The sequence below is a fragment of the Panthera tigris genome, chromosome E3, assembly GCF_018350195.1.
Source record: "Panthera tigris isolate Pti1 chromosome E3, P.tigris_Pti1_mat1.1, whole genome shotgun sequence".
Lineage (NCBI taxonomy): Eukaryota > Metazoa > Chordata > Mammalia > Carnivora > Felidae > Panthera > Panthera tigris.
This window is the reverse complement of record NC_056675.1, coordinates 261,642-289,530: the sequence shown is the minus strand read 5'-3', so window position 1 is coordinate 289,530 and position 27,889 is coordinate 261,642. Positions and strand designations below refer to the sequence as shown.

Below are 27,889 nucleotides of genomic sequence, written 5' to 3'. Positions count from 1 at the left end.
ACAGAAGCCTCTGCAACCCCACCCAGCCCATCTCTCACGTTAAGGGTAAAGGAGGCATCACTCTGTCCCCTCAGCCCCAGACTGCACAGAGCCTATTTGGCCATGGTGTGTGTACCTTCTCTGTCCATTATGTGCAGGTTAACTTATCCCCGGGATTGACACAGGCACCTCTGTATTGCACGCTGGGCCATGTTCTCTGGCTTTTCTGACCCAGCCTCTCCCACCCACTTTCTGGACTGTGAAGCACCGCGCATTCCCGCGGGCCATCAAAGGAAGCCTGGCTGCCCTCTGTGTTTGGAGCAAAGGCAGTGATTCCTGCGACACCCCTAGTTGACTCCCTCCCCCGCAGATTTCCCCATCTAAAACTGGAAATGCTCCAGTCCCTTCTGGTGCTGAAGTCGTCAGTGAACCAGCTCTGAGTGGCTTCCACCCACTTCCCAGATTCATTCCTCCAAGGTCCCCCCTGGTCTGACCCCACGCTCCCCACAGAGTCCAAGCTGGGCTCCTGGTGGCTGAGAACCTTGCGGAGTAGCGACCTCCCCCACAAAGACCCCGCAAGGTAGCGAGGAGCTTCGCTGGCCTCGGGCCTTTGGAACTCAAATTAGGCCAAGATGATCAGTGGTACCGAGGCCACCACGAGGGCATTAAAGTGTGACCGTTCCTATGTACGTTCAAAACAGATCATTAGTGTTTAAGAAAACGTAATTCATGACGTCCTTGTGAAGGGTTACACTAAAAATGAAAAACTCGAAGAACTGTGTGTCCGAGCAGGTGGCGACCCTCACAGGTGCAAACTCAGACACAAAAGAACCCCCCCCCAAAAAAAATGGGGTCTCGCGCACGCGCAGACCGGAAAGGCTCAGCGCCACATGACTCCACCACAGGAGCCGTCTGCGTGGGGTGGCTCAGCGCACGCGTAGAGCCTATCGCAGGGCGCCGCACGACACTCTTGTAGAGACGGCTGAGGGAGGAAGGAGAGGCTCTGCGCACGTGCAGAACGGACTGCCTTACGACACCGCCACCCCAAACGGCTGAAGGGGGGGGGGGGGGTGAGGGGCTCCGCGCACGCGCAGCGCGGCACAACAGGGCTGCAGGACGTTAGGAAACGGGGAGGCGGCTCCTGCGCTCTCGAGCGGAGACACGGGGGTGGGTGGGGGAAGATCGGGTCAAGATGGTGGTCGAGCGAGCTAAAGAAAACCCAGATAGTGTGTGTGCCTCCGAACTGAGCGGACGACGTGTAGCTTCTCAGCGAGAAACTTGAACGTGCCTGAGGAGAAAACGCGTTGAAGACAGCGCTGCGCAGACGCCGCTTGCAGCTGGACTTGCGCAGGCGCGGAGTGTAGCTCAGGCCGGCACAGGCGTACTGTGGCGGCAGCCCCTGCGCAGGCGCGGTTTGGAGGCCAAGACTCTGGAAGTCTGGCGGGCTGAGGGGGAGGCTGGCCCTCTGTCCTTCAGCGTTTGTCGCCCGTCTAGTCCGCAGGTCCCCCTTCCGCAGGTGTTTATTGGTGCCTGTTGCGCGTGGCCGCCGCGGGGCAGGAGCGCGCGTCGAGAGCCGGCCCCGGCTTCGACTTGGGCCCGGGTTCCAGTCGGCGAGCCTTAGGGTGACGCGCTGTGCGCTCAGGGTGCGCGCAGGCCTGTGACTCCATCGGGAGGCGACGGGAAGCCCCCGGCCCCCATCCGCGTCCCCGCCCTATGACATCGCGAGAAGGTGCCTCCCGTCCCGTCCGTCCAGCTCCCTTCCTCTCCTGTCACCTTCCCCTCGTCCCCTCCCCGCCCCCGTGAACGTGGCACCTCCAGTCGCTAGCCACGACCCCCTTCCCGGGCGGCGCGGTGCCCCTCGCTGTCCTCGGGAGGGAGAGCCCCGCCGTCCGGTGGTGGCCGCTCTGCGCTCCCCCCACCCCGGCTGCGAGCGCTCGGGTCTGCCTCCGCGCCCCTCTCTTGCGCCGCTTTGTCCGTGTCCCCGCCGGGGGACCGAGCCTTCCCAGGACTGCAGAGAATAGGGAGTAAGACGGCGCGCCCGAGTCCCCGTGGCCCGGACATACTGCCTGACTGTTGTCAACTGTCTGTGTTTAAAGAAAGGAAAATAGGCAGCATTCCTCCTCATCCATTTGTGGGCATTTCGTGTTTCGTGTGTACTATGATAGAATGTGATTTTCATTAATGTTCCTTAAAAGCAACTTGGCTGAGAAAAATAACGTCTTACATGGAAATGAAGAACACTGTATATTTTTTGATATTTTTCGATCATGAGCATACATTAGGGTTTTAAATAGTAATTTTTTAATCTATTTGTAATTATACCCATGTATTATCAAACCACTGCCTTTACAAATCTTGTGTAACTCTCCTTGGCAATTCTGATTCCCCCCCTCCCCCCCACCCCCCCCCAGTGAAGAGTTGGTATTCTGGATGAACCCAAAAATTCTTTGGTCACTTTCCTTCTCCATTTTTGTCCCTTCAGGAGTAAGTGGAGTTGTCAGGTTGGCAGATAAACATGTTCAAGTATGTGAATGGCTGGTTTTAAAGTACTAAAATTGTACTGTTTATTACCATAATGTCTATAAAAAGAATTGGGTAATGGAAGTTGGTACTATCAGAGACAGCACCTGTGAACGAAGTCACGCGTATGTGTACATATCTGTACCTTAATACATTTTTTTTCCTCCAGCCTAAGCTCCTGCTTGATGGACTGGTTTTGCCTGCCCCTCCTCCCCGCTCTCTCCCTTCTCTGCCTGCAAGGAGCCTCTGCCCTGCTCCCTGCATTCCAGGTTTACTGAACTGCTGTGCTCCCCCAAGTGCCATGCTGTTTCATCCATTGTCCCATCTCGTCATTAATTTATCGTCTGTCTGATGCCCTTTCGGACGCTCCCTCGTTCCTCCATCTGCACTGTGTCTTTGGAGACCTACCTCAGGTATCATCTCTTGGTAGCCTTTCCTGACAGTGGAGAAGACGCGGGTCCCTGTTGCGTGGGCGTACTGTGCTCCAGAACTTGGCACAACCGGTTACTGATCGCAGTACTGTGCTGATTTCACTCTGTGTCTCTTCACCTCTTCTAAAGTACAGGGTGGACTTTGTCATTTGTACTCCCAGCTTCTCTTAATACAGGGCTCGGAGCTGACAGACACAATAAATACTTGCTGCCTGACCAGCTTAATGAATGAATAAATGAATGTACTGTTTTCTGAAGTTTCTGTCTTGTTCAGCACAGGAGAGAGCAGCAAGGCAGGCACCTAGAGAGAACGAAGAGGGTGTTGATGTTGTCGAGACAGTGCTCCGGGACTGTAGACACAAAGCGAAGGTGTGACTTGGTGGGTGGTGTGCAGGCGAGAGGAAGAGAGGAGTCACATGATGAAGAGGTATTGAGTCCAGAGCAGCATTTACTTCTTTTTAAAAATCAACTCTTGGGGCGCCTGGGTGGCTCGGTCGGTTGAGCGTCCGACTTCGGCTCAGGTCATGATCTCACGGTCAGTGAGTTCGAGCCCCACGTCGGGCTCTGTGCTGACGGCTCGGAGCCTGGAGCCTGTTTCGGATTCTGTGTCTCCCTCTCTCTGATCCTCCCCCGTTCATGCTCTGTCTCTCTCTGTCTCAAAAATAAATGAACGTGAAAAAAAAAAAAGAAAAACTCTTTGAGGTATAACTTACATAAAATGCAGCCACTTTAGATGTACATTTTGACAAAATTAGGCAAATGTGAGCACTCTTGTAACCATGACCGTATTCGAGACGTGGAACCTCTCCATCACCAGAGATGTTGCCATGTGCTCCTTTCCAACCAGGCCCTCATACCCCAGTCCCAAGCACCTCTGATCCCCTCCCTCCCTCCCTCCCTCCCTCCCTCCTTCCCTTCCTCTTTCTTTCTTTCTTTCTTTCTTTCTTTCTTTCTTTCTTTCTTTCTTTCTTTCTTTCTTTCTCTCTCTCTCTCTCTCTCTCTCTCTCTCTCTCTCTCTTTCTTTCCTTTTATTTTTGAGAGAGAGAGACAGAGCGTGAGTGGTGGAGAGGCAGAGAGAGAGGGAGACACAGAATCCGAAGCAGGCTCCAGGCTCCAAGCTGTCCGCACAGAGCCCGACGTGGGGCTTGAACCCACGAACCGTGAGATCATGACCTGAGCCGAAGTTGGACGCTCAACCAACTGAGCCCCCAGGCGCCCCGTCCTCTTTCTGTCCCTATAGAGATTTGTCCTTTTGTTGAGGCACCTGATGCGTGGTAAGCCAATGATTGACATAGTTCTTGAAGCACAGAAAGCTTTATTATCAGAAGGGCAGCCCAACGAGGAGGCAGGGGGTCATTCCCAAAGCTGCCTTGCCTTGTTGAATCTAGGGGCAGTTTATATGTGATTGGTTAGGAATGCGAGTATGTGAAGGGAAGTTTATGGGCTTCTTGAAAGTTGAGGGTAGTCTTGAAACCACTGAAGGTATGCATTCTTCTGGACAGTGAGGCGCCATCTGGGATCTGCCTGGTACATCAGATAGTTTTAAGAAAAATGTTATCTGTTTTCCGTCAGATTCTTATAATCAATGTGCAAACAAGGGATAAAGTGTAAAGGGCACAGTTAATGATGAGTCATGCACAGGGCTTAGAGAAACACAAGAAAAGAATGGGATGGGAGGCTAGGTTAGTAATACGACTATCGTACAGCTTCTGCTTTCAGCAGGCCCCAGAACCAAGTGTCTGGCCTCGCTTTCCATAATGTTGTGTAAGTGGAATCACACAGCACGTACCGGTTGGTGGTTTCTTCACTCGGCATGTGTTTGCTGTTGAGCAACACTGGGTGAAGCGGTAGCTGGCAAAAAAAGACTGATGATAGATGCGTAGAAGGATGGAAAAAATAGAATTGCGTGACGAACCAAAGTGTTAATGTAGTGAAAGTATTAATAACAATATCATTAGTAATGGTAATTAGTAATAGTAATGGAGTATCCCTATATGTCTGTACATTATAAGTCTTTTTTTTTTTTTATGTTGATTGATTGGAGAAAGCGTGAGTGGTGGAGGGGCAGAGAGCAAGAGAGAGAGAGAATCCCAAGCAGGCTCTGGGCCAGCAGCACAGAGTCTGACATGGGGCTCAATCCCACGAACTGTGAGACTGTGATCTGAGCCGAAATCAAGAGTCAGATGCTTAACCGACCGAGCCAACCATGCACCCCTGTACATTATAAAACATGTTTTATGTGTGTGTGAAAGTTTTCATACACCTTGAGAAAAATACATATGTTTTTAAGTCAGAGGTTCCTACTTTAAAAAAAAATTTTTTTTTTTAGTTTATTTTTGAGAGAGACAGTGTGAGGGGGAGAGGGGCAGAGAGAGAGAGGGAGAGAGAGAAAATCCCAAGCAGGCTCTGCACCACCAGCATAGAGCCTGATGCAGGGCTCGAACTCATGAAACTGTGAGATCATGACCTGAGCCAAAACCAAGGGTCAGACACCGAACCCACTGAGCCACCCAGGTGCCCCCAGAGGTTTCTACTTTTATCCATTATCTTAAAGTAGTGGTATCCAGTTATGAATTCCAGTACCTCTTAGGGATGTGAAGAGGTTGACAATGGGATGCTTCCAGTTTTTTTCTGAATATTTTTAAAAGGCTTTGGAAATTCCACCACTTATCCATAGTTAGCCACACTTGCTGATGTGTCCACTATGTTTTATTTCAGCCTGTTGGAGTCACGCTGGTTATCTTGTGCTTGAAACATGCTCAGAAGGTGCTTGAAACGTGCCAGAAACGTGTGGGCAGGTCATGCTTGACAACGACAACTGGGGAGACTCCTCATCTGTTGGGTGCTGTTCGGGAGGCCTGCATCTTAACACGTGTGTGAGGTTCATGGCTGAGAAATGATGAAGGGCGGCTGGTCATGGGGAGGAGATGAAGGGCAGCTCCCAGGAGCGACCTCACCCCCACGTGACAGTGATGGGGATCTGCACACACCGGGAGTGGTGACTGGGGTGGGTCCTGTGTGCTCGAGGAGGCCACAGGGCCACCTCCAGCTCATACAGACCCTTTGTGCCGATGGAAGAAGGCCTCCACTGGGGAGGTGGCCAGAAGATGTGTGCCCACTCCGGCGGGTGTGCCCCTTTGGGCACCAGGCCTGGTGGACAAAGCACCCCCTTGGTGGCACACACTGTCCGGCTCTACCTGGTGGCCTCAGGGTAAGACGGGCTCAGTCCTCAGCCTCTTGCAGCTTGTATTTAGGGACAGGGGCAGACCAGTACACGGAGAAACGAAGGTTGGGAGCGGTTTCCGTTCGCTCGGGGGGAGGCCTGAGGAGGGGACCTGGCGTCAAATGGCTGGTGCGGCACGATGTCACGAACAGGCAGCGTAGGAGGTACAGGCCAGTGTTGTGTCGTGGACGGTTGCTAATGTCTTCAGGTCTCCTCCCCACTTGGGTTTTAGCTCATCCTGGGCCTCTTTGGCTTCTCTGTGGTTGTTTGAAGGGTCATGTGGAGCCGGGTCAGGCCAGCCAGGGACTAGTCCCATCTGAGAGCTGTGCGTGTTTGGGAGTGTGGGTGCAGGGGCATGGGAGTCTGCTCTTCTCTGGGAGGCTGAGGTGCTGGTCTCCCTTTGACTCCGTCGCAGCCCTGCCTTCGCGAGGAAAGGGAGTACCCACTCCTCCCCTTGTTGCCCTGGACCTGCGGGCCTGCTTGGACGGTAGACACCAGCGGCCTGAGTGTAGGTAGGACCCCGGCATCCCAAGGAGCCCCAGGTCCCTCCGGGAGCTTAAGGAGGGAATTCCCTAAGCAGAGTACACCACAGATCAACAAAACTGGGGTGTGGGGGGACACCGAGACCTTAAAATACATGGATGAATGCCCTAGTGTGCACCTGGGATGTTTTGGAAAGAAACCAGATGACCTCCTGTAGCCTGGGTCAGGGCATCTAGGTGAAGAAAGAGCCACTGTGGGGCCGTTTGGCATGCAGGGTTGTGTAAGTCGCATGGAAAACTGCGTGTTGGTTCGTGGCATTTTCTGTGGGCAGAGGCAGGTCCCTTCGCCCTGCTGTCCCCCTGCCCTCTGATTTGCGTGTTTCTCCTGTACAAGACGGGGGCCCTGAAGCGTCTGGGAAAAGAAGCTGGAACAGGCACAGGACCTAGGCCACCAGGATGCTGGTCGCCAGTGGTCGTGCCCAGTGGGGATGCTCCCCTGGACCCAGGGTTGTCCTCCCTGACGTGAGGCCACCAAGCTGAAAAGACTTTCTTCAGTTTCTTCCGGCGTAAAAGGCTTCCACTGCGCGAGGATTCAGGAATCATGCATAAGTGTGGCTTCTTGGCCTTTTCAGGGGCAGCGATGGCTGAGAGGATCCACAAAGGCCCAGGTGCATGGCCGTACAGACCTTCCCATCCCTGCTGCCCACATTTCTGCAGGCGCTGTGCTCATATCACATGCCCTTAGCTCTCTTTCCCCACGCTGAGAATCCTCCCAAGTTCTTATCCCATGTCTAGACTCAGGAATGCTAGGACAAAACCACAAGCCTACACATTCCTCCTCCCTCTGGAGGGGCCCGCTTCTCTGGTATGAAGCTGAGCGCTGCCCACAGCAGTTAGACTTGTCTGGACGTGTCCGGAGTCAGGCCACGAGCCCCTGCGCTCCAGCCATGCAGATGCACAGAGCGTGTTCTCAAAGTTCTGCCCGAGCCTTCATACGTATTCTGAGTCCTCTCCCCAAGTGCAAGATTACCTTTAATACAAAGTGATCACCAGCAATTTGAAAACCAGACAGAGATCCCTCTGAAAAGGCTGTAATCCTGGTGATGCCAACACTGAAAAGGGCCGAGTAAGAGGGAGGAGCTGCCACTCCTCGGTGTCCACTGTGTATGATTTGTTCCTTTGGAAGGAGTGTTCCTGCAGGTACTGTAAGTGACAGAGTGTCTGTTTTACCCCCACACCACCCTTAAAAGTGGCCCAAACTTGCTGGCGCTCCCCGAACTGTCCAAGGGTGTCCCCTCTGTGGCCCCATTGGACTTGCTATCTCCAGACATCGCCATACACTCACCTCCTTGCCTTCCCTGGTCTCGGACCCTGGGATCTTGGAAGTGCACGGATTAATGCAGCGGGCGCCTGGCTCCAGAGCAGCTGCGGAGGGACTAGATTGCAGCCTCCAAGCTGAGCCTGGCATCAGAGAGGGTCAAGGCCAGGCACAGCTGTGCAGGGTCTGTGCTGGGTCCGTGCTGGGTCCGTGCTGGGTCCGTGCTGAGTCCGTGCTGGGTCCGTGCTGGGTCCGTGCTGACTCTGTGCTGGGTCCGTGCTGGGTCCGTGCTGGGTCCGTGCTGACTCTGTGCTGGGTCCGTGCTGGGTCCGTGCTGACTCTGTGCTGGGTCCGTGCTGGGTCCGTGCTGAGTCCGTGCTGGGTCCGTGCTGGGTCCGTGCTGGGTCCGTGCTGACTCTGTGCTGGGTCCGTGCTGGGTCCGTGCTGGGTCCGTGCTGGGTCCGTGCTGACTCTGTGCTGGGTCCGTGCTGGGTCCGTGCTGGGTCCGTGCTGAGTCCGTGCTGGGTCTGTGCTGAATCTGTGCTGAGCCCTGACTTTGGTGGGGGTGTATGGGGGGGTCCTGCACCAGCACAAGTGACCCCCACCCATAGAGGGCCTGCACCCAGCGCCTCTCAGCAATTCACTCCTGTATCCCACCAATCAGTGAAGCATCCTTCTTCTTCACTGGGATTTGGTGAAGGCTTCTCTACGTTCACTTCAGGTACCTCCTGGGTCCTGGGGTGAGGCCAGAATCAGCCCCACAGGTAGCGCTGGACTCCCAGGCCGAGGTCAGGAAATCAGTCTCTCTCTCCTAGGGAGCCTACTTCAGGGCTTTTCCTACCTTAAGTCCTAACAAGAGTGAGTCTGTCCCATCAGGTCTCCCAGGCCCCCCAGTAGTGTCTAAACTCTGGAATGGGCAGAAGAATCTCAATGGCTCGAGGTCCCCTGTCTGGGAGGTGCAGGGTGGGAAGTGACCCGTGCTGCAGCATTGCCTGGAACTGCCCAGAACACTGGCCTGGGCTCCATCCACTGCTCCCTGTAAATGTGAGTCAGCTGGGCCACTGTGGACCCAGGTGTAGTGCAGTGTCCCCACCAGAGATGCACCAGGGTCCCAGGCCCAGGAGGGCCAGTCCAGCCTCCAGAGCCACAGCCATCTGCCCCTGGCCTCATTGCCTCACTGGCAAAGGGACTTTGCGCCCTGTGTCACACCTGGGCTTGCAGAGAAGGCACTGACTGTCCCGTCTGCAGGACTCCCTCCAGAAGTCAACACCATCACGGTCAGCCTGGTATTGGGTCTCTGCAGCCCGCCGGGGGCCTGGGGACTTGTTTCTGAGGGAAGGATGAGAAGCGAACACTGAGGCCGATGTAGAGGAGAGGGAGGGGCCCTCGCAGGCTCGTTTGCTTCTGTGATCATTCCCGCAGTCAGAGGCCACATGTCCGATTGCAGCGCGTGCGAGGGTGAAATTGGCTCTTCCAACAATGTTTAGAAACATTGTCACATTTATACTCAGCACGTCTTCACCACTGCTAACAGTGGCAGCCCTCTGCCCCACAAGGAAGCCCACCTGGGTGCCTTCCAGGGGTCCTGTCATGGCCCCAGGTGGCCTGTTAGAGAGCTGTGGCCACGCAGGCTCCCCTCCTGGGTCCTGGGCACCAGTCACCCACCACGAAAGGAGAGTTGGGGTGAGTTTCTGCCCTCTGCTTAGAAATCTAAAAGATGGAACATTTTCTGTATTTTAGGCAACTCTCCAGGACATTTGTGTTCCCTCAACCTCACTTAAATCTCTAACTGGAAAAGTTCTTAGTCTAAGGTGGATGGTATTTCCCTTTCATACAGGATCCTGCTCCTACCCCTGACAATGATGAAAATCATTAAATTTTATTTTATTTAAAATACACTTATTCTTTCATTGTGAAAGTAACAGAAGTAGCACTTTTAAAAAAATGTATATGATTTATGGCCAGGTTAGCTACGTACAATGTATACAGTGGGCCCTTGGCTTTGGGAGTAGATTCCTGTGATTCATCGCTTACATACAACACCCAGTGCTCATCCCATCAAGTGCCCTCCTCAATGCCCATCACCCATTTCCCCTCTCCCCCACCTCTCTACTCCCTCAACCCTCAGTTTTGTTCTCTGTATTTAAGGGTCTCTTATGGTTTGCCTCCCTCCCTCTCTGTTTGTAACCATTTTTTCCCCTTCCCTTCCCCTATGGTCTTCTGTTATGTTTCTCAAATTCCACATATGAGTGAAAACATGATATCTGCCTTTCTCTGACTGACTTATTTCACTTAGAAGAATACCCTCCAGTTCCATCCATGTTGTTGCAAATGGCAAGATTTCAATCCTTTTTCATTACTGAGTAGTATTCCACTTTATATATAACTCACATCCTCTTTATCCATTCATCAGTCAGTGGACATTTGGGCTTTTTCCATAATTAGGCTATTGTTGAAAGTCCTGCTATAAACATTGGGGTGCACGTGCCCCTTCGAATCAGCACTCCTGTATCCTTTGAATAAATTCCTAGTAGTGCAACTGCTGGGTCGTAGGGTAGTTCTGTTTTTATTTTTTGGAGGAACCTCCACACTGTTTTCCAGAGCGGCTGCACCAGTTGGCCTTCCCACCAGCAGCGCAAAAGAGATCCTCTTTCTCTGCATCCTCGCCGGCATCTGTTGTTTGCTGAGTTGTTAACGTGAGCCACTGTGACAGGTGTGAGGTGGTATCTCAGTGTGGTTTTGATTTGTATTTCCCTGATGATGAGTGATGTGGAGCAGTTTTTCATGTGTCGGTTGGCCACCTGGATGTCTTCTTTGGAAAAGTGTCTCTTCATGTCTTCTGCCCATCTCTTCACTGGATTATTTGTGTTTTGGGTGTCGAGTTTGATAAGATTTTGGATACTGACCCTTTATCTGATATGTCATTTGCAAATATCTTCTCCCATTCCGTCGGCTGCCTTTTAGTTTTGCTGATTGTTTCCTTTGCTGTGCAGAAGCTTTTTATCTTGATGAGGTCCCTGTAGTTCATTTTTGTTTTTACTTCCCCGCCTTTGGAGACATGTTGAGTAAGAAGTTGCTATGGCCGAGGTCAAAGAGATTGTTGCCTCTTTTCTCCTCTAGGATTTTGATGGCTTCCTGTCTCACATTTAGGTCTTTTATCCATTTTGCATTTATTTTTGTGTATGTGTAAGAAAGTGGTCCAGTTTCATTCTTCTGCATCTTATTTATTTATTTCAATGTTTATTTATTTTTGAGAGAGAGAGACAGAGACAGAGTGCAAGTGGGAGAGGGGCAGAGAGAGAGGGAGACCCAGATCCGAAGCAGACTCCAGGCTCCAAGCTGTCAGCACAGAGCCCGACGCGGGGCTCGAACTCATGAACTGTGAGATCATGACCTGAGCTGAAGTCGGCCGCTTAACTGACTGAGCCACCCAGGTGCCCCTCATTCTTCTGCATGTTGCTGTCCAGTTCTCCCAGCACCATTTGCTAAAGAGACTGTCTTTTTCCCATTGGATACTCTTTCCTGTTTTGTCGAAGATTAATTGGCCATACATTTGTGGGTCCAATTCTGGGTTCTCTATTCTATTCCATTGGTCTAGGTGTCTGTTCTTTGTGCCAATACCATACTGTCTTGATGATTATAGCTTTGTAGTAAAGGCTAAAGTCTGGGATTACGATGCCTCCTGCTTTGTTTTTGTTTTTCACCATTTCTTTGGCTATGCAGGGTCTTTTGTGGTTTCATACAAATTTTAGGATTGTTTGTTCTAGCTCTACAAAGAATGCTGGTGTTCTTTTGATAAGGATTGCATTGAATGTGTAGATTGCTTTGGGTAGTACCGACATTTTAACAATATTTGTTCTTCCAGTCCATGAGCATGGAATGTTTTTTCATTTCTTTGTGTTGTCTTCAATTTCTTTCATAAACTTCCTATAGTTTTCCGCATACAGATCTTTTACGTCTTTGGTTAGGTTTATTCCTAGGTATTTTATGGTTCTTGGTGCAATTGTGAATGGGATCGATTCTTTCTCTTTCTGTTGCTTCATTACTGGTGTATAGAAATGCAACCAATTTCTATACATCGATTTTATATCCTGCGACTTTGCTGAATTTATGTGTCAGTTCTAGCAGTTTTTTGGTGGAGCCTCTTGGGTTTTCCATGTAGAGTATCATGTCATCTGTGAAAAGTGAAAGTTTGACTTCTTTGCCTATTTGAATGCGTTTTATTTCATTTTGTTGTCTGATTGCTGTAGCTAGGACTTCCAACTCTATGTTAGACAACAGTGGTGAGGGTGGCCAACCCTGTCGTGTTCCTAATTTCAGGGAGAAAGCTCTCAGTTTCTCCCCCATTGAAGATGATATTAGTGTGGGCCTTTCATATATGGCTAGAAGAAACAGTTCTGTGAAGCCAACATGATCTGTCATTTAAATATAAAAGCTGTGAAAATAGGTAATAGACAGGAAGGAGATACAGGCTACATATATTTTGACTTAAAATTTGTAGCTATCTGTGCATTAATTTTTAACAACTTTATTGAGATCACTTTTCATAGAGTGAAACCTTCAGGTTTTAACTGCACATGTTGGTAAGTTGTGACAAATGTGGAAAGTCGGACAAGATGCATGACAATGTCATGGCTCCAGGAAGCCCCCTGCTTCCTTCCTGGTCAGTATCCCGCCCAGAGGTCACCACACCCCTAACCGCCTTCCTAATGTGGCCACTTCTGGCTCCTGTCACAACTCTGGATGTTTCTGTATGGGGCTGAAGAGTCTGAGTGAGCACTTGTCTCACAACTGGATTCTTAGTCTCCATTTTTAGTATAAACCGCATCCTTAATTTGTCTTCCTAAGATGTGTGGTTTCAGTGTTTTTCTAAAGTGGACTGAGAAATCGAGTGTATTTGTAAGGCAGTCTAAGACCAGAATTCTTCCAAATATTCAAAAATTATTTTCTGTTTAATAGTTATCTTGTCTATACCTAATTCAAGATCCATTTTTAAAAGAACCTCAACTTGCCTTTATCTTGATTTTCCAAGTCAAGTTTATCCTGGTTTTCATAGAAACCACTTTCTTTCATTAGCACTAGCCGGAAGCTGGTTTCCATAATAATAAACGAGCTCAGCAGTAGGGAGAGTGTGGACAAGCGGCATAAACGTGCTTGGGTGCAAACCTGAGTGTCCTGGTGAAGCTCACAGTAAGAAGTGGTCTACTGCGTCTCACTGAAGTGATGAGCCCGCTGAGCCCGCAACCACGTGAGTGGCAGAGCAGAGGCGGGTGTGTTACAGGTGCTTTACATACACATACAGACTGATGAGAACACACATGTGCGTGCTGCACCCCAGAGGTATCTACTTTCAGCATTTTTCCAGATAGTTTTCCGGGCTCTCAAGTGCTCTCATGCACATAGAGCTAACATTATTGCAGGGTTTGAGGGAACAGACTGCAAGTAGGGGGTGCCCCAGTAGGACTCTCAGAGCTCAGTGAGAGCTGATGTACTCAGGGCCATGGTTTATTTTTTTAAATTTATTATTTTTTTTAACGTTTATTTATTTTTGAGACAGAGAGAGAGCATGAATGGGGGAGGGTCAGAGAGAGAGGGAGACACAGAATCTGAAGCAGGCTCCAGGCTCTGAGCTGTCAGCACAGAGCCCAACGCGGGGCTCGAACTCACGGACCATGGGATCATAACCTGAGCCGAAGTTGGACGCTTAACCGACTGAGCCACCCAGGCGCCCCAGGGCCGTGGTTTATTACAGCAGAGGGATACAGGCGAACGTAACACAAGGAGAAGGCCACAGGGCAGAGTCCAGACGGAGCTCCCAGCTGTCTGTGGACAGCAGTCCTCCCTGGCATCCACGTGTCCTCACCAGAGCCCAGACTGGGCCACTGGGCCCCTGGGCCACATGTGCTTTGGTGTTGGCCTCTGGCAAGCAGGGCAGGGATGGTCGGGTTGGGGGGTGTTTTCCTTCCTTTAGATGCCACAGAAGCTCAGACTTTGCCCAGGTACTGTTAGCAGGCAAGTAGAACATGGTGACAGAGGTAAAATGATCTCTGCCGGCAGGAATGCCCTTCCGTCTGGCCCGCCCATTCCGCTCTTTCCATCTTCTCCGTCTGTCCCACTTGTCTCATCCGTCCTGATGATGTTTTGGGGTGATGGGTTCATAGGGTCTGGGGCCAACAGCCAAGAAAGAATTCTTGAAGATATCTTTGATGCAAAAAGTTCATTTTATTAAAGTGTGTGGACAGGACCCATGGCGGGAAGAGCTGCTCTGGGGTCGTGACAGGTAACTCATTCTTTACCCGTAGGTTGGGAGGGGGTCAGGGATAGAGTAAGTCTCTAAGGAATTTTGGAAACAAGGTTTCTGGGACCTTGAGGGGTTAGCTGTTGCTAGGGAAACACCATTTATTACCATTTAGTAAAACCTCGGTCATGAGACCCCCCCAGATGTTTATCGGGGGGCCATAAGTTTGGAGTGCGATTGCCAGCATGTATCTTGGGGCGGTTGAGATAAAGGAAGTAGACTTACAGGAACCTTGAGGTTGGGATAATGTTAAGCTAGGGTTCTGTTTTGGCCCCGGCAAAGTGTCATCATCGAGGCATCTGAGCTCCTAGCGGGAGGTCATTCTGCGGGTCTCAAGGACTTGTCAGTGGGCTGTAGGCAGTAAGGAAATTTAATTTTTCATTTGCTGCAGTTTCCCACATCACCATGGCAAGCACTTAAACCCCTTTCCTTTGTTCTTGGGCAGCCAGGAGTGTCCGAGGAATATCACACATATTCCACCGGGGAGGGAGGTGGGGGTGATGCCAGCCTGCGTTTGCCCTCGTCGTGCCCCAAGCTCCCTCATCACTTCCATCCGCCCCACCTGCCTCACTGGCCCCATCGACCCCACCCCTTCCGTCTACCCCATCCGCTCCACCTCACGTGGCCCAGCCAGAGTGTGTGCAGGTGCACCTCTTTATGGTTCGAGAAGCCTGCCTCTACTGTGATGACTTCCCCGGTGGTCACAGCTCCTGCTTAGGGCAAAGGCCAGTAGACGCTTGGAAGGGTCTTGACCAACCTGAAGAGACGGGCAGATAAATTGCTTGCCTTTTCTCTAGAAGGTCTAGAGAGGCAGTGGTTCCCTAAAGTCTCCCTGAAGATAACTCAGTGAGCCATCATCTTGCTGTTTCCTTTATCATCTGTGGCAAGCCAAAAAAAAAAAAAAAACAAAAAAAACCCAAAAAAACCCACCAACAACAAAACCAAAGGGCATCACTTTGTATTTATTCCCCTTTCTTCCCACTGACACTCCTGCTCCTGCCTCTTACTCCTTCCCTGGGATTGCAGCCCTCACCCCATTCCCAGTGCACTGGTCTCTGGCTCAGTTTTCTGAAAGACACCATATCACCTCATGCAGAGGCCTAGCCATGCTGAGACAGAACTGAATGTTTGCCCTGTTAGAAAAAAATGTGAAACATTAAGGTAGAAAAACAAAAAAATTATTGTCGTTCCCCCTCTAGGTTTTGTGATTCAGTTCGGGCCTGTGCCTTTTATTGCCTTGAGCTATTTTACAGCTTTTAAACTGTAGGAAAACTTATAATAATGCAACTAATTGTTGCCCATAGAAATGCAACTAAATTTTGTCCTTTGGAATGCAATTGCCCTGTTGATACTGACATCTATTTGTAGATTTATTTCAGCATTTCTGATTGCCTGTATACAAATGTGTGTGAACTCTGCCTTGAACTGGTTGTAATATCTTACGTGTTCCTCACAAGTTAAGCAAAGTATGTGCCGTGTTGCCGTGTTTTTGTTTTTGTTTTTTTTTTTGTGTAGGACTCATGACTTTGAAAACAAACGTCCTTTACAGCCCCCACCCCCAGCCTGTGCCTGGAGTCTGTCTGGAGCAGGTTTGGAAGGGCTTCCCTTATGTGTCTTTCAGCCAGAACACGGCACGGTGCAAACTGTCACTCGTCTTCCTACTTGTTCACCGTAAACGGTGGCCAAACACGCCACCCCAAGACGGCCACCCCACTTTGGCATAAGATGATTCGAGCAAAAGGCACTTGAAAAACAGCAGGTACAAGAAGAACGTCCGTACCTCCCCCTTTCTTCCTGAGAGCAGGACACAGACCAGGGTGAAGTCGCTGTCCCTGCACCAGGGGGAAGGAAGTGGTCTTGCCAAGGGGACGGGAGCCCAGGCCGAGAGGGTTCTTGTTGAAATAACTCCTATCCAGGTATTTTCTGTTCACACTAGCATGAAACCTCTCGTTTTTGCCACTCCTGGGTCTTCATTCTCCTTATGAGGGCTCCCTCCCATGTGATGAAAAACTTATGTAAAATAAACTTGTGTGTCTTTCTCCTGCTAAGTCTCAGGCCCAGGCCAGAGACCCCAAGAGGGTTGAGAGAACGGCATTCCTCCCTCCACCAGACGGAGTGCCTCCAGCGCAGGACCCTGTCCGTCTTGCTTCCCTCCCACTGACTCCTCAGTCCCAGAGCCCCTCGGGCAGGAAGTGGGGACTGTCTGCCGAGTAAATGATCTGTGTCCACAGCACCCACCCATCTCCTTCCCGCCTCAGCCCATTCACGCTCAGACCAGCATCAGCATAAGGGAGGACAGTGGTTTGCTTACACGCATCCTTTAGGAAGACACGTGCCCTTACAGGGCTTGAGCGGCTGACAAAACAAGGACTTCTCTGTGTATACACTGGCACATACTAATGCTCCACGTTCCCAGTGGAGCTCCAGGAGCTAAAAATAACCACGCGTGTTCTGTTTTATACAGAAAAGAGGAAATGTGGAGCTTAGTTTGTAACATTTACTATTTTTGAAAACCTGATTTTTTTCCACATGTATTTTTAAAATGTCTTTGGAGATGTCCTTGCAGGAAAATGCACAATGCAGATTTCACCAGAGGTCCCTCCATTCTGTAATCCACATCTTCAGGAAACAATTGCTGGAGACGGGATACACTTGACGAGATGGGTTTTCGGGAAGCCGCCCAGATGCAGATCACCAGGGGTCATAGGAGGGCCAAAGGGCCCCGGGACCTCGGAAGCCAGGTCTCTGCCTAGTCTGCCCCCTGTTCAAGGAGGGGCACATGATCCCATGACCACAGGCTGACAGTGGGAGCGCGGGCCTCTGTTATCCTGAGAGATGAGCGAGAGGTGACCGTCATGCAGTGTCGCTCTGACCGCCACTGAGCGCGGTCTTTCGTGAAAAGACGGGAGGGAGGTGTGTGTGCTATAGGTCTTCATTTCATACTGCGTATTTGCTCCTTAAGTGAGTGTGGGGAGGGTCTCGGTTTCTAAGGCTCCCCTGTAAGAGACGGCAGGCTATGATGAGCTGGTGGTGTTCAGTGTTGTTCGCTGCCCTTCCTTCTCACAGGGATTCTGGGAGGTTGAAAAATATGTAAAGAACAAATGAAGTAAAAAGAAAGAGACACAAGTTGCCTACAGCACAGGAAGTTGGGAACGTGGGTGAGTAATCACAGACCACGGAGGTATTTCCATGAGCAAAGAGCACAGGGACTGCGGGTGGGTGTGTGGGTGTGGGTTTGGCAGAAGAGGGTCCCTGCTGGCTCTGGGCACATCAGAGGGTAGGGCTGCCTGGACGTCTTCTGGGGGGTTCTTCCCCAAGTCCACCATGGTGGGCCCTTCCCATCAGGACCTCTCCTTCCAGATGCAGGGAGCTGGCTACATGGCTGGCCACTGCAAACCTGAGCAAATGTGTCTGGGGTATAGAGCCAGGGCGGTGGGGGGAGGTGGGAAATGCATAGTATTTTGTAGTGAGGACAATGGCAACAAGATGTATGAAATGAGCATGTTTCCAAAGAAAGTCCGTAGTGATTTGGAAAATGTGATAGGGACAAACTGAGGCCTGATCTCAGTGGTAAGTACCTAGGAATTAACTTCTCCAGAAAGACAGTGGCTTAATGTGGAAAATGCTCACTATCTCACTGAGGTTTTTAAAACAGTGAGTGAAAGAGACACCATCACCGGAAGGCAAAGACTGAATAGCATATGCGTTAATTCTCCTGGGTTTTAGAGATGTCGTATGAGTCACGACAAAATTATATCTCGATCTTTGAAGCCTGCTACTGTGATTCAAGCTCACCTGGAGAAGAAGTGAATGTGAAGAACCACAAGCACTTTAAGAGAAGAGGTCTCTCTTGAGGTCAGAGATTACTTATCAGACCTCCAGCTGTAGTCCAAGCTGCAATCAGCCACGAAAGGTAGTGTGCCTGCAGGAGCCCTCATTTATATCAATGGAAGATCATAGATCACTCTGGAAAGAATCAGAATTTATGCAATAATCTTACGTGTTCATGTAACAATCTACTAAATGTTAATAGGATCATCATTAATCAATGAAGAACAGTTATTCAGTCAATCATATGGGACCAAGAAATAAATTACATACACTAAAAGTAGATCTTAGAATGTGCTAAGAATGTACTTAGAATGTAGTAAATTCTAGGCAGATTTGATTTCAAAATAAAACCACAAAAGAACAAGAAGACAAGACAAAACAGGACTCTAAGTAGAAAAGTCTAAGTTTTATCCACTCTAAGATGAAAATGTAATTTTTAAGAAAAAAATGTAAGCGAGCACACAAAAAACAGATTTGAATTGACATTGAAATTATAAATTAAGATGAAAATAAGGATGAAAAATTAGGAAGGTAATTTAATTATAAAAAATTTATAGGCCTGCTCCCCTAGTATGTAAGAATTTCTTAGAAATGATTATCAAAAGGCAAAAGACATGGAAGACAAACACAAAAATGAGAATAGTAAACACGGAAAAATGTTTAGCATCGTTACTGAGCAAATCAGACTTAGATAGGAAATTGTTACTGACTTTAAGAGGATTGTATGCAGCGTTGGTAATGAGGCATTTCAAGTTCTCGTGGTGGTACTGGTGGTAGGAAAATACAGACTTTCTTCAGCCTTAATTAATGAGAGATGTTGACACGGCTCCTCTTTTTCTACTTCCCTTTCACTGTTCAGTCCCTTCCTAAAGATTTCAGGGCCATTCTTTTCGGGGAATGAGCCCAGGGGCAAGGGCAGGATGAGGCCAGCATGGTGGGTCATCACTCAGAGCTTCCTTGGAGGAGGCAGCATCCACTGGGGAGCCCGCAAGTAGGCAACCCGGCACTCTGCACACAGCACCCCGAGAGATTGGCCCGAGTACCCCTTGCACTAAAAGAAATGAGGACTTTTTGGGCCGACAGCTCATTTTGGCGCTGGAGCAGGGAAAGATGAGCAGGAAACATCAGACTGTGTGAGACAGGAAATGTTTCCAGAATGGTGGCAACACATCAAACACCACAGAAGCCAGTATGGAGGGTCCCACCTGCCAACTGTAGGACAATTGCAGCATCAGAATAAGTAAAATTAGGGACAGCTTGCATATACTAGAAACCACACATTAAACTGATGTAAAGAAATGCACAAATAAGTTCAAAATTCCATGAGAAATGGAACATTGAAATAGACTCAAAGTTCCTCCTCTCAAAATTCTTTTTTTTTTTAAGTTTATTTATTTTGAGAGAGAGAGGGAGCACACACGGGTGGGGGGGGGGGAGGCGGAGAGAGAGGAGAGAAAGAGAATCCCAAGCAGGCTCCGTACTGTTAGTACAGAGGCCAGTGCAGGGCTCAAACTCCCGAACCGTGAAATCATGACCTGAGTTGAAATCAAGAGTCGGATGGTCAACTGACTGAGCCACCCAGGTGCCCCTCTCTCAAAATTCTTATTAACTGCAAAGAAAATAAGTGGAGAAGACTAGGGGACACGGGGGTAGTCAGGTGACAGGAACATCATCCGTAAGGGGACAAATTGCCACCTGATGTGTGATTAGGACAGTTCCTTGTGCAGGATTCCTGCTAGAGGTGCATCTAATCATGACGAGACATCAGACAAACCCAAATGGACAGATGCTCCACAAAATAACTGACCTGTATTCTTCAAATGCACCAAGATCGCGAGAGTCCCGACGAGACTAAGAGCTTCTCCTGACTGAGAAGAAAGAGGGTAAAGAAGCCAGCACACAGCTCTAAGCTGGACCTTCTTTCTCTAATGGCAGCATGGGGACAAATGGCAAAACTTGGATGGAGCCCAGGATTAGGTTAGTGCAGTGTAACGGGATTAACAAAGCATCGTGTCCCTTTCCTGGTTTGATTTTGATGGTTGTGCCACCCTGATGTAGCACAGTGTCCTCGTTTGTGGAAAGATTCTGGGGGTGATGGAGCCTTCCAGTCAGCAGCTTATTTTTAGAGCAGTCAGACAAAAATCCTTGCACCACACTTGCAACCTTTGCGTAGGTTTGAGATTGTCACCCGCACCCACGTAAACACACGCACACACACATGCACACACGCACACACATGCAGCCTTGGAGTAAACAGACGTGCTCTTTGGCCCAGCAGTTGTCCTTCAGGAATCTTTCCTAGGACAGTAGCTAGAGTCCCCACCCAAGCTGCGTGCAGGAAGAGGTTCACTTCATTATCGTGACACGCTGGAAACCAGGTGAGTGCCTACTAGCAAGGAGGTGCATCCTGAAGCTATCGTGTGGTGAATGTCTGTTTCATCACTAGGAGCCGTGTTTATGAAGAATGTTCGACAACAGTGGAATCTGTCCACAGCATGCTGTTCATGGAGGTAAGTTTACAGACTAGTGTAGCCAAAGTTTTCCCGGTCAAACAAATACGCAGAGATGTGAAGGTCGGGGAGGTTCGGGACAGCAGGCGGACTTGGTATGAGATTCGGCACACACAGAGACAGGAGGATGGAGGAGGGGGAGGGGCTAGAGCACCTTTAGGAAGCAGGGCGACGGGGGACCCTCCCAGGCTTACTTATGGCTGGGCCTTCCCTTGGGAAACCAGCCCCAGGATCAGCTCAAACTCAGAGTCTGGTGGCGGTTGGACTCTCACAAGCCCCCCAAGCTGGGCACACTCCCAGGGCCGAGCACGAAAGGAAGTGAGCCTTCCAAGGACGTGGCTCCCATGTCTCCCATGGCCTCTGGGCTGCAGCTGGGGCTCTCAGGGAGTGTTGCGTTCCCCAGGCTGGACCACATGCTCCCCACCCTCCATGCTGCTCCTTCCGCATACGGCCACCTTCTGGAAGGACAGCACTCTCCCCCAGACTCCCACCATGACTCTCCTGTCCTGAGTGGACCACATCCCTCTGTGGAAGGGAGCAGCCTCAGTGCAGGCCCAGGCTCTGGGAGGAAGCTCCAGGCACAGCTGCCAATAGTGAACATTCAGGCGCAGCCAGCAGCCGACGCAGGGCCATGGTGACAGGTGCTGTGGACAGGTCTCTGTCACTGGGCGTGTCCACCCTGATTAGCGTCTGTGTCTCCAGCCTGGCTTGTCTTGGGCCCTGCCTGCGCCAGCCTGTCATTTGCCAGGAACTGGAGACGGGGAGCTTCTGTAATGAGAAGATGGCTGTCAAGCTCTGTTTCTCTCCAACACCCGAATCTCCCGACAAGGATTACAATCGAAGCCTGATTTGCAAGGACATGAACCCGTTCTCTGGCGGCTGTGATGCTGCTTCTTGGGGTCTCTGGGTCCAGCGTGTGTGGGGTGGGCGGCTCAGAGAAGGGTTCAGGTGCAAGGGAGGCAGCCCCAAATGATCCACAGCAGGGCCGGTGCCTGTGGGCCTGGGGTCAGGCTATGGGAGTTCAGAACCCAGCAGTTAGTCACTCTCTTCATGCCTCAGTTTCCCCAACTCTGCAGTGGGTGTGATAACAATACTTACTACTTCATAGAGCTTTTAAGAAGCAGCTACAATATGTAGAAACTCCAAGAGCAGAGGCTGGCCTGGAGGGAACTCACTCCGAAGTGTTAGCAGCCTAATGTCAGTTCTAATAACAGAGTAGGCACCAGGCATGTGTGGGGCCCTTACTTGGCCTCTGGCCACTCAGTGCAGAGCAGGTGAAGGGCTCTGGGCTGGAGTTTTGTCACTGCCCATAAAAAACACAGCTACCCGTTGGTTGCTTCCTAAAGGGTAGACAGTGAGAGGGGTCCAGGGTTACCCCACTCACCCCAACCATTTGGCACAACCTGCTCTGGTGCCCCAGGTGCCCCTGTAATTGATCTAATTAGCCTGGACCATGAGAGGCCAGGGAGCTGGGCTGTGACCTGCGTTTCGCAGCCAAGGGTGGACTGATGGGATGTGTCTAGCAGGCCCAGCCCCTCAGCAGCTCTCCTTAGTGGTATTTTCTGACCCATCTGGGAGCAAGGACTGGCTGGAGCCCTGGGCCTCACAACAAGGTTGTTTCCCCTTCCTTGGACTCACGGGGCAAGCAGTGGTGTTGGGATGTGTTCCTTGATGGTGGCCCAACTCGAGGGGTCCCCGGGCTCCCAGGAGATAGCCAGCCTGGGGGAATCTCCTCCTGACAGGAGTCTCACTGGATGGACACCTGCACTTCTAGTGGTGGAATGAGGATGAGGGATGTGCGCTTTCTGGCCAGATCGAGGCCCAGGCTCACTGGCCGGTGGTCTTCTGCCACCCTCTGCAGTTCTCCCAGGTGGACCCCAGCACAGAGATGCAGGTAAGGCTGGAACTAGAGGGAAAGTTGTAGCCTCAGTGCATATGTGAGAATATAGGAACACCTAATCACTGATAAGTTCAGCATTTGTCGTGCATTAGGAAAGGAGAAGTAAAACTACAGGTGACCCTTGAGTAACATGGGTTTGAACTGCATGGGTCCACTTATACAAGGGTTTTTTTTTCTTCAATAAATACAGTACAGTACTTTAAATGCATTTCTTCTTCCTTATGATTTCTTAGTAACATTTCTTCTCTAGCTTACTTTACTGTAAGAATACAGTCTATAATACGTGTAACATACAAAATATGTGGCAATCAACTGTTTATGTTATCAGTAAAGCTTCTGGTCAATTGTAAGGTATGAGTAGTTAAGTTTCTGAGGAGTCAGAAGTTACACATGGATTTCCAACTGTGTGGGGAATTGGTGCCCCTACCCCCGTGTCGTTCCAGGTCAACTGTCTTCTATAATACCCATACGTAGTGAACCCAGTGCCTGAAATGGAAAGACTGACAGTCCTAAGTATCAGCACAGGTGTGTAGCTGCTGAGATTCTGCGGGCCTGCAAGTGGATGTTTGTAAGTGCATGGGATCTTTTTTATTTCTGGATCTGAGTACAAAGTACACACGTGTTTTCACTTTATAAAGCTTTTGTGTATGTAAGCCACACCTCAGTAAAAACATGTATTTATTTATTGTATTAAAAAATATTTAATGGGGGCACCTGGATGGCTCAGTCGGTTAAGCGTCCGACTTTGGCTCAGGTCATAATCTCACGGTCCGCGGGTTCGAGCCCCGCGTCGGGCTCTGTGCTGACAGCTCAGAGCCTGGAGCCTGCTTCGGATTCTGTGTCTCTCTCTCTCTCTCTGCCCCTCCCCTGTTCACGCTCTGTCTCTCTTTGTCTCAAAAATAAATGTTAAAAAAAATTTTGAGACAGAGAGAGAGAGAGAGAGAGAGAGAGAGGGACAGAGCATGAGTAGGGGAGGGGCAGAGAGAGAGGGAGACACAGAACCTGAAGCAGGCTCCAGGCTCTGAGCTGTCAGCACAGAGCCTGACGCGGGGCTCGAACTCACATACCGTGAGATGATGACCTGAGCCGAAGCCGGATGCTTAACTGACTGAGCCACTCAGGTGCCCAAAAATGTGTATTTAGAGAAAAAAAAAAATGAAAACACATTGACAGTGGGGCCTGCAGTACTGACCTGTGCGAGGCCCCTCTGTGACCTTGGACAGCCCCTTTCTTGCTCTGGGACTCGTTTTCACAATTGCAGAGCAGAGGAGGCCACATAGATCTTGCTGTTATTCTGACACAATGAGGTGGCACCCCAATTACCCTCCGAGGTGGGACCCACCAGCGCACACTGTCCCAGGGACCCGTTGAGAGCAAGGCCACCCCAGACAACCGTCCACGTGGGCAGGGGCTCCAGCACATGTTGGAGCGGTGGGGTAGCAAACGTCAGGGGGCTCCAGGCTCCAGCGTGCGGGCACTAATACAAAACCCAGTTTTGCACAAATGCCAAGCATCAGGCCTGGAAATAGACCTCGTTTCCCCCTGCGCCCTGATTGCACAGGAATGTTTCCTTCACTGCTGGCCCTGCAGAAGTCTCTTGTCAGTATTATCTACTCCTTTGGTTTTCCTCATTTTGTTCAGGGAGAGAGGGATGCCTGCGGGATCCACGGCTCTTGCCACGGCTCCCCCCGAGGGCCTGGAATGTCCCATTCTTGTGTATGGACGCAGTAGCATTTTCCACACTGTGTCCATTTGCATCTGGCCAGCAACTAGCATCAGAGCCCCAGCCCCTGTCCGTGGGCATCTTCACCATGACCTTGACCTTAGGGCCCCATGGCCCTGAGCAGCCTGGCTCAGTCACCCATGACTCATGGAGTCCACAGACTCCCACTTCCTTTGGATTGTCTAGAATTGGCCCATCTGTCAGGCTGATCTCATTTTCCACTTGGAGAGAGAGAGGGGCCTCCAAGTGAACCCTCCACTGCCGAGAGGGTGGTAGGCCCACAGATCTAGGCTGAGGCCGTGACCTTCACCCAGGAGCACAGTTCCCATTTTCTGTCAGACCCACTCCCGGTAGCTGAGAAGGAGCCTCTGACCGTTGCTGAAATGCCCATTGGTTCAGGAAATCTTTTACTAACATATAAACACCCAGACAACACGTGTCAGTCTGTGCTACAGACTGAAATTGTGTTATCGCGTTTGCTTTCAAAGCATCCCCTCGCCGGAGCGGCCCCAGGCCTGCAGGCGGCAAGAGCACCGTCTCACAGAAGGGCAGACGCAGCTCCCCGAGTGAGGTAGGCTGCTCAGCCTCACAGAGGTGGCCCCGGTGCTGGCCGCAGTCCCCAGCATCCAACGTCAGGCAGTGCTCACTAATTTGCTCCTTTTCCCAGTTTCCTTGTTCATTCCTTCTTCCTTTTGTTCACTCAAACAGCTTCACTGAGCTGCGATTCACCTAGCACCCAAGTCACGCATTTAAAGGGTATACTCCTGTGGTCTTAGTGTGTTCATAAATGCGTAACCACTGGCCACGGTAAATTCTGGAACATTTTCACCAGCACAGGTGCCCGTATGCTTTACCTAGCAGTCCACAGTGACTATACGGCCACAGTTGGCCAGGTGTTGTGGAGAGCCACCTGTGGCTTGGCTCCTGGTGCCATGGCCCCTGACCTGCCCTTGCTGGTACCCAGCTCAGCTACGGCTCTGCTGTGCTTCCCAGCCCTGCCCAGCTCCTGGTACAGAATGCCTGCTTAGGGGCAGGAATGTGGGACCGGGGCCTCAATAAAGTGGTCCAGACCTGGGTAAAACACCAACATAAAATAGGAATCGCATAGACAGGCCTCATCTTAACTATTGCAGTGGCACCTGCCCTGCGTTCTCCAAGGTCATAGCACAGTTTGCCTTAAAACCTCCCATGGTGGCTGTGGATGCTTGATGTGGCATGGGACCCAGGGACCCTACCCCCAGTTAAAATAGTTACTGAGGCCCTCTGTGAATCAAAATCAGGCCCTCAAGGATTGAGACCTTAGGCAAGTGAAGGGCGATTATTTCCACACTTGTCCAGTCAACAGCCTGCCAACCAGGAGAGCATAGTCCCTTGGTAGTGGCCACCACCTCACTGCTGGGGGCCCGCAGTGAAGCCCCGCACCCGACATTACTGAAGTCACTGAGCCCATGTGACAGGAGCTGATGGGGATTTTGCTGTTGCAGATTTGACCGATCGGTTCTATGGATGCCCATTTCAGCCGCAGTGTCTTTATGCTGGCAGACATCTTGGCCTGTGCTCACCACCCTGCAGTTTCTCTGCCCCTGGGAGCCGAGGCTGTAAGGCCCTGGGCACCACTGCCCCCTCCTTCCCAGAGACACACCCTGGACAGACTGTGGGGCCTGGGCAGCTGAGTCTGGATTTGGGGTTGCCGCTGGCCCTGCTCCTTCATCCAGGAGCTGTGGCTCAAGAGAGTGAAGCATGCAGACATTTTTGCTGGCCTGGCAGCGTCCCCTTGCCCGCAGGCAGAAGGAACCCTCACATAGGATGGGCAGAGAAAGCACTTCGGGGCACCAGCAGGCTTAGCTGCCTTCTGGCTGCAGAGCGGTGCCCGAGGCAGGCATGGGCCCACCCGCCTTGTTCCCCCAGTGCATTCGGGCAAGGCTTGGCTCCTCTGGGAAGACAGCTGATCTGGGAATGAGTCCATCTGGGATGGAGTTCAAGATCTGTACTCACCAGCTTCATCATCCCTTGACCTTCAGGTGCAAGCCCCAGGTGGGCCCTCCTCCTGAGGCTCCCTGTCGTCTGCACACCTCAGGCTCTGGCTGGGGCACGTGGTCCGAGGGGGTCCCCCCCACCCCCCCCCAGCCCTCGCCAGGGAGGATGCCCACCCTCGTCCAACCCAGACAAAACCTGCTGTTCCCAGCGTTACCGTAGGAACAGATTCAGGACGGGGCTGAGCTCCTCCTCCCTGGTAACTTGGAGATCCCGAAGGCAGCCGGCATCCTGCTAGGCCCCTGCCGTGCCGAGGCATCCGATGGCAAAGGGCACTGCACCTGAGCACAGCACTGCCACTTGTCACCCAGGGGACAGGGCCCTGTGCTCCCAGGACTGTCAAGCACATTCTGGATGCTTTACTGCTACTAAGGTTGGGGGGGGGTGGGGAGCTGCTGGCGGAGGGAGTCAGACTATGAACATGTTAAAAGTCAGGGGGGGTGTAAAGTTATTGCACATAAATATTCTGCAAACAGCTGCCTAGAATATTCCTTATATTGGAAAGTATGCTTTGAGGTCATTACTCAGGATTTTATAGGCCATTTCTTGGCTGAGCCCCAGGATGGCTTATGGCTTTGCAAAAAGGCGACGCCACATTTTATGAATGACAGGTGGCTTTTATCACACCTCTGCATTATCGCTACGGTAATAGGGCCGTGGCGATGCCCTGCGGCCGGGGGCACCCGAGCGGGTGCAGCGGGCACAGCCTGCAGGTCTGGCCTTGATTAGGGGTCCCCGGACGACACCGACTGAGGTCCATTTCCCACTCTGTTTTCCTGCCAGTGGAGTCAGTGCAGCAGAACAGCTGCTGGTGCCCCTGTATCTGGGCACAGCCCTGAGGCACAGCCCTGAGGCGGGCCGGCCTCCGCGGGGATTGGGTGCCACCCCCTCCCCAACCCGAGGGCCCCGCACTGAGGTCTTTGTCCTTCCTCCTCCCTTCTCTGCTCCGTGACCATCTGCATGGACCCACCTGGCCATCCCATTCTCCCTATCAATTCTTGTCTTTCTTTTTTTCTCTGGCTGTAATCCAGGCCTGGCATGTAGGGGTAGGGGACTGACACTAACTGTGGCCAGATCTGCTCCAGCCCTGTTTTCATTGTAGCAGAATTATTTAAAAAATGTTTTTAAGTGTTTATTTATTTTTGAGAGAGAGAGCAGGAAAGGGACAGAGAGAGAGGGAGACACAGAATCTGAAGCAGGTCAGCTCTCAAGAGCTGTCTGCCCAGAGCCTGATGAGGGGCTCAAACCCACAAACTGTGAGATCATGACCTGAGCCAAAGTCGGACGCTCAACCGACTGAGCCAGCCCCACAGCAGAATTATTTTTAATAAATATATTTAATTTGCAACCTGGGAGAAATCGCTGCATTTGACCAAAAGAGGCGTGACTTATGATTTGAAAATCAGCCCTGCTCAGAAAATAGTTAAAGAAAAGATGGACACACACATTCCGGGCTCTTCACATGACTTCCAGAGAGCATCAGAAAGAAGCCCAGGGAATGGGGACTAATCCACGGCTGATACTGTTGTTTTTCCAGCAGGTCACAGGGCAATGAGTCAGGAAGCAGAGCTAGGCTGAGTCAAGGCCACAGCCCAGGAACTGCGGTAAGAGACCTGGTGACTCTGTGGACTGGCCCTAGA

At 51.0% G+C, this 27,889-nt stretch overlaps 1 long non-coding RNA gene across 1 annotated transcript; it reads left to right on the top strand.

Annotated features, from left to right (window-relative positions):
• Positions 1-1,089: 1,089 nt before the first annotated feature.
• LOC107180322 lies at positions 1,090-27,889 on the top strand. The gene is made up of 8 exons (XR_006212427.1): positions 1,090-1,708; positions 5,649-5,802; positions 15,873-16,167; positions 16,877-17,409; positions 18,023-18,164; positions 20,529-20,592; positions 22,936-23,060; positions 27,787-27,889. It is a non-coding gene; the product is annotated as an uncharacterized LOC107180322 (long non-coding RNA).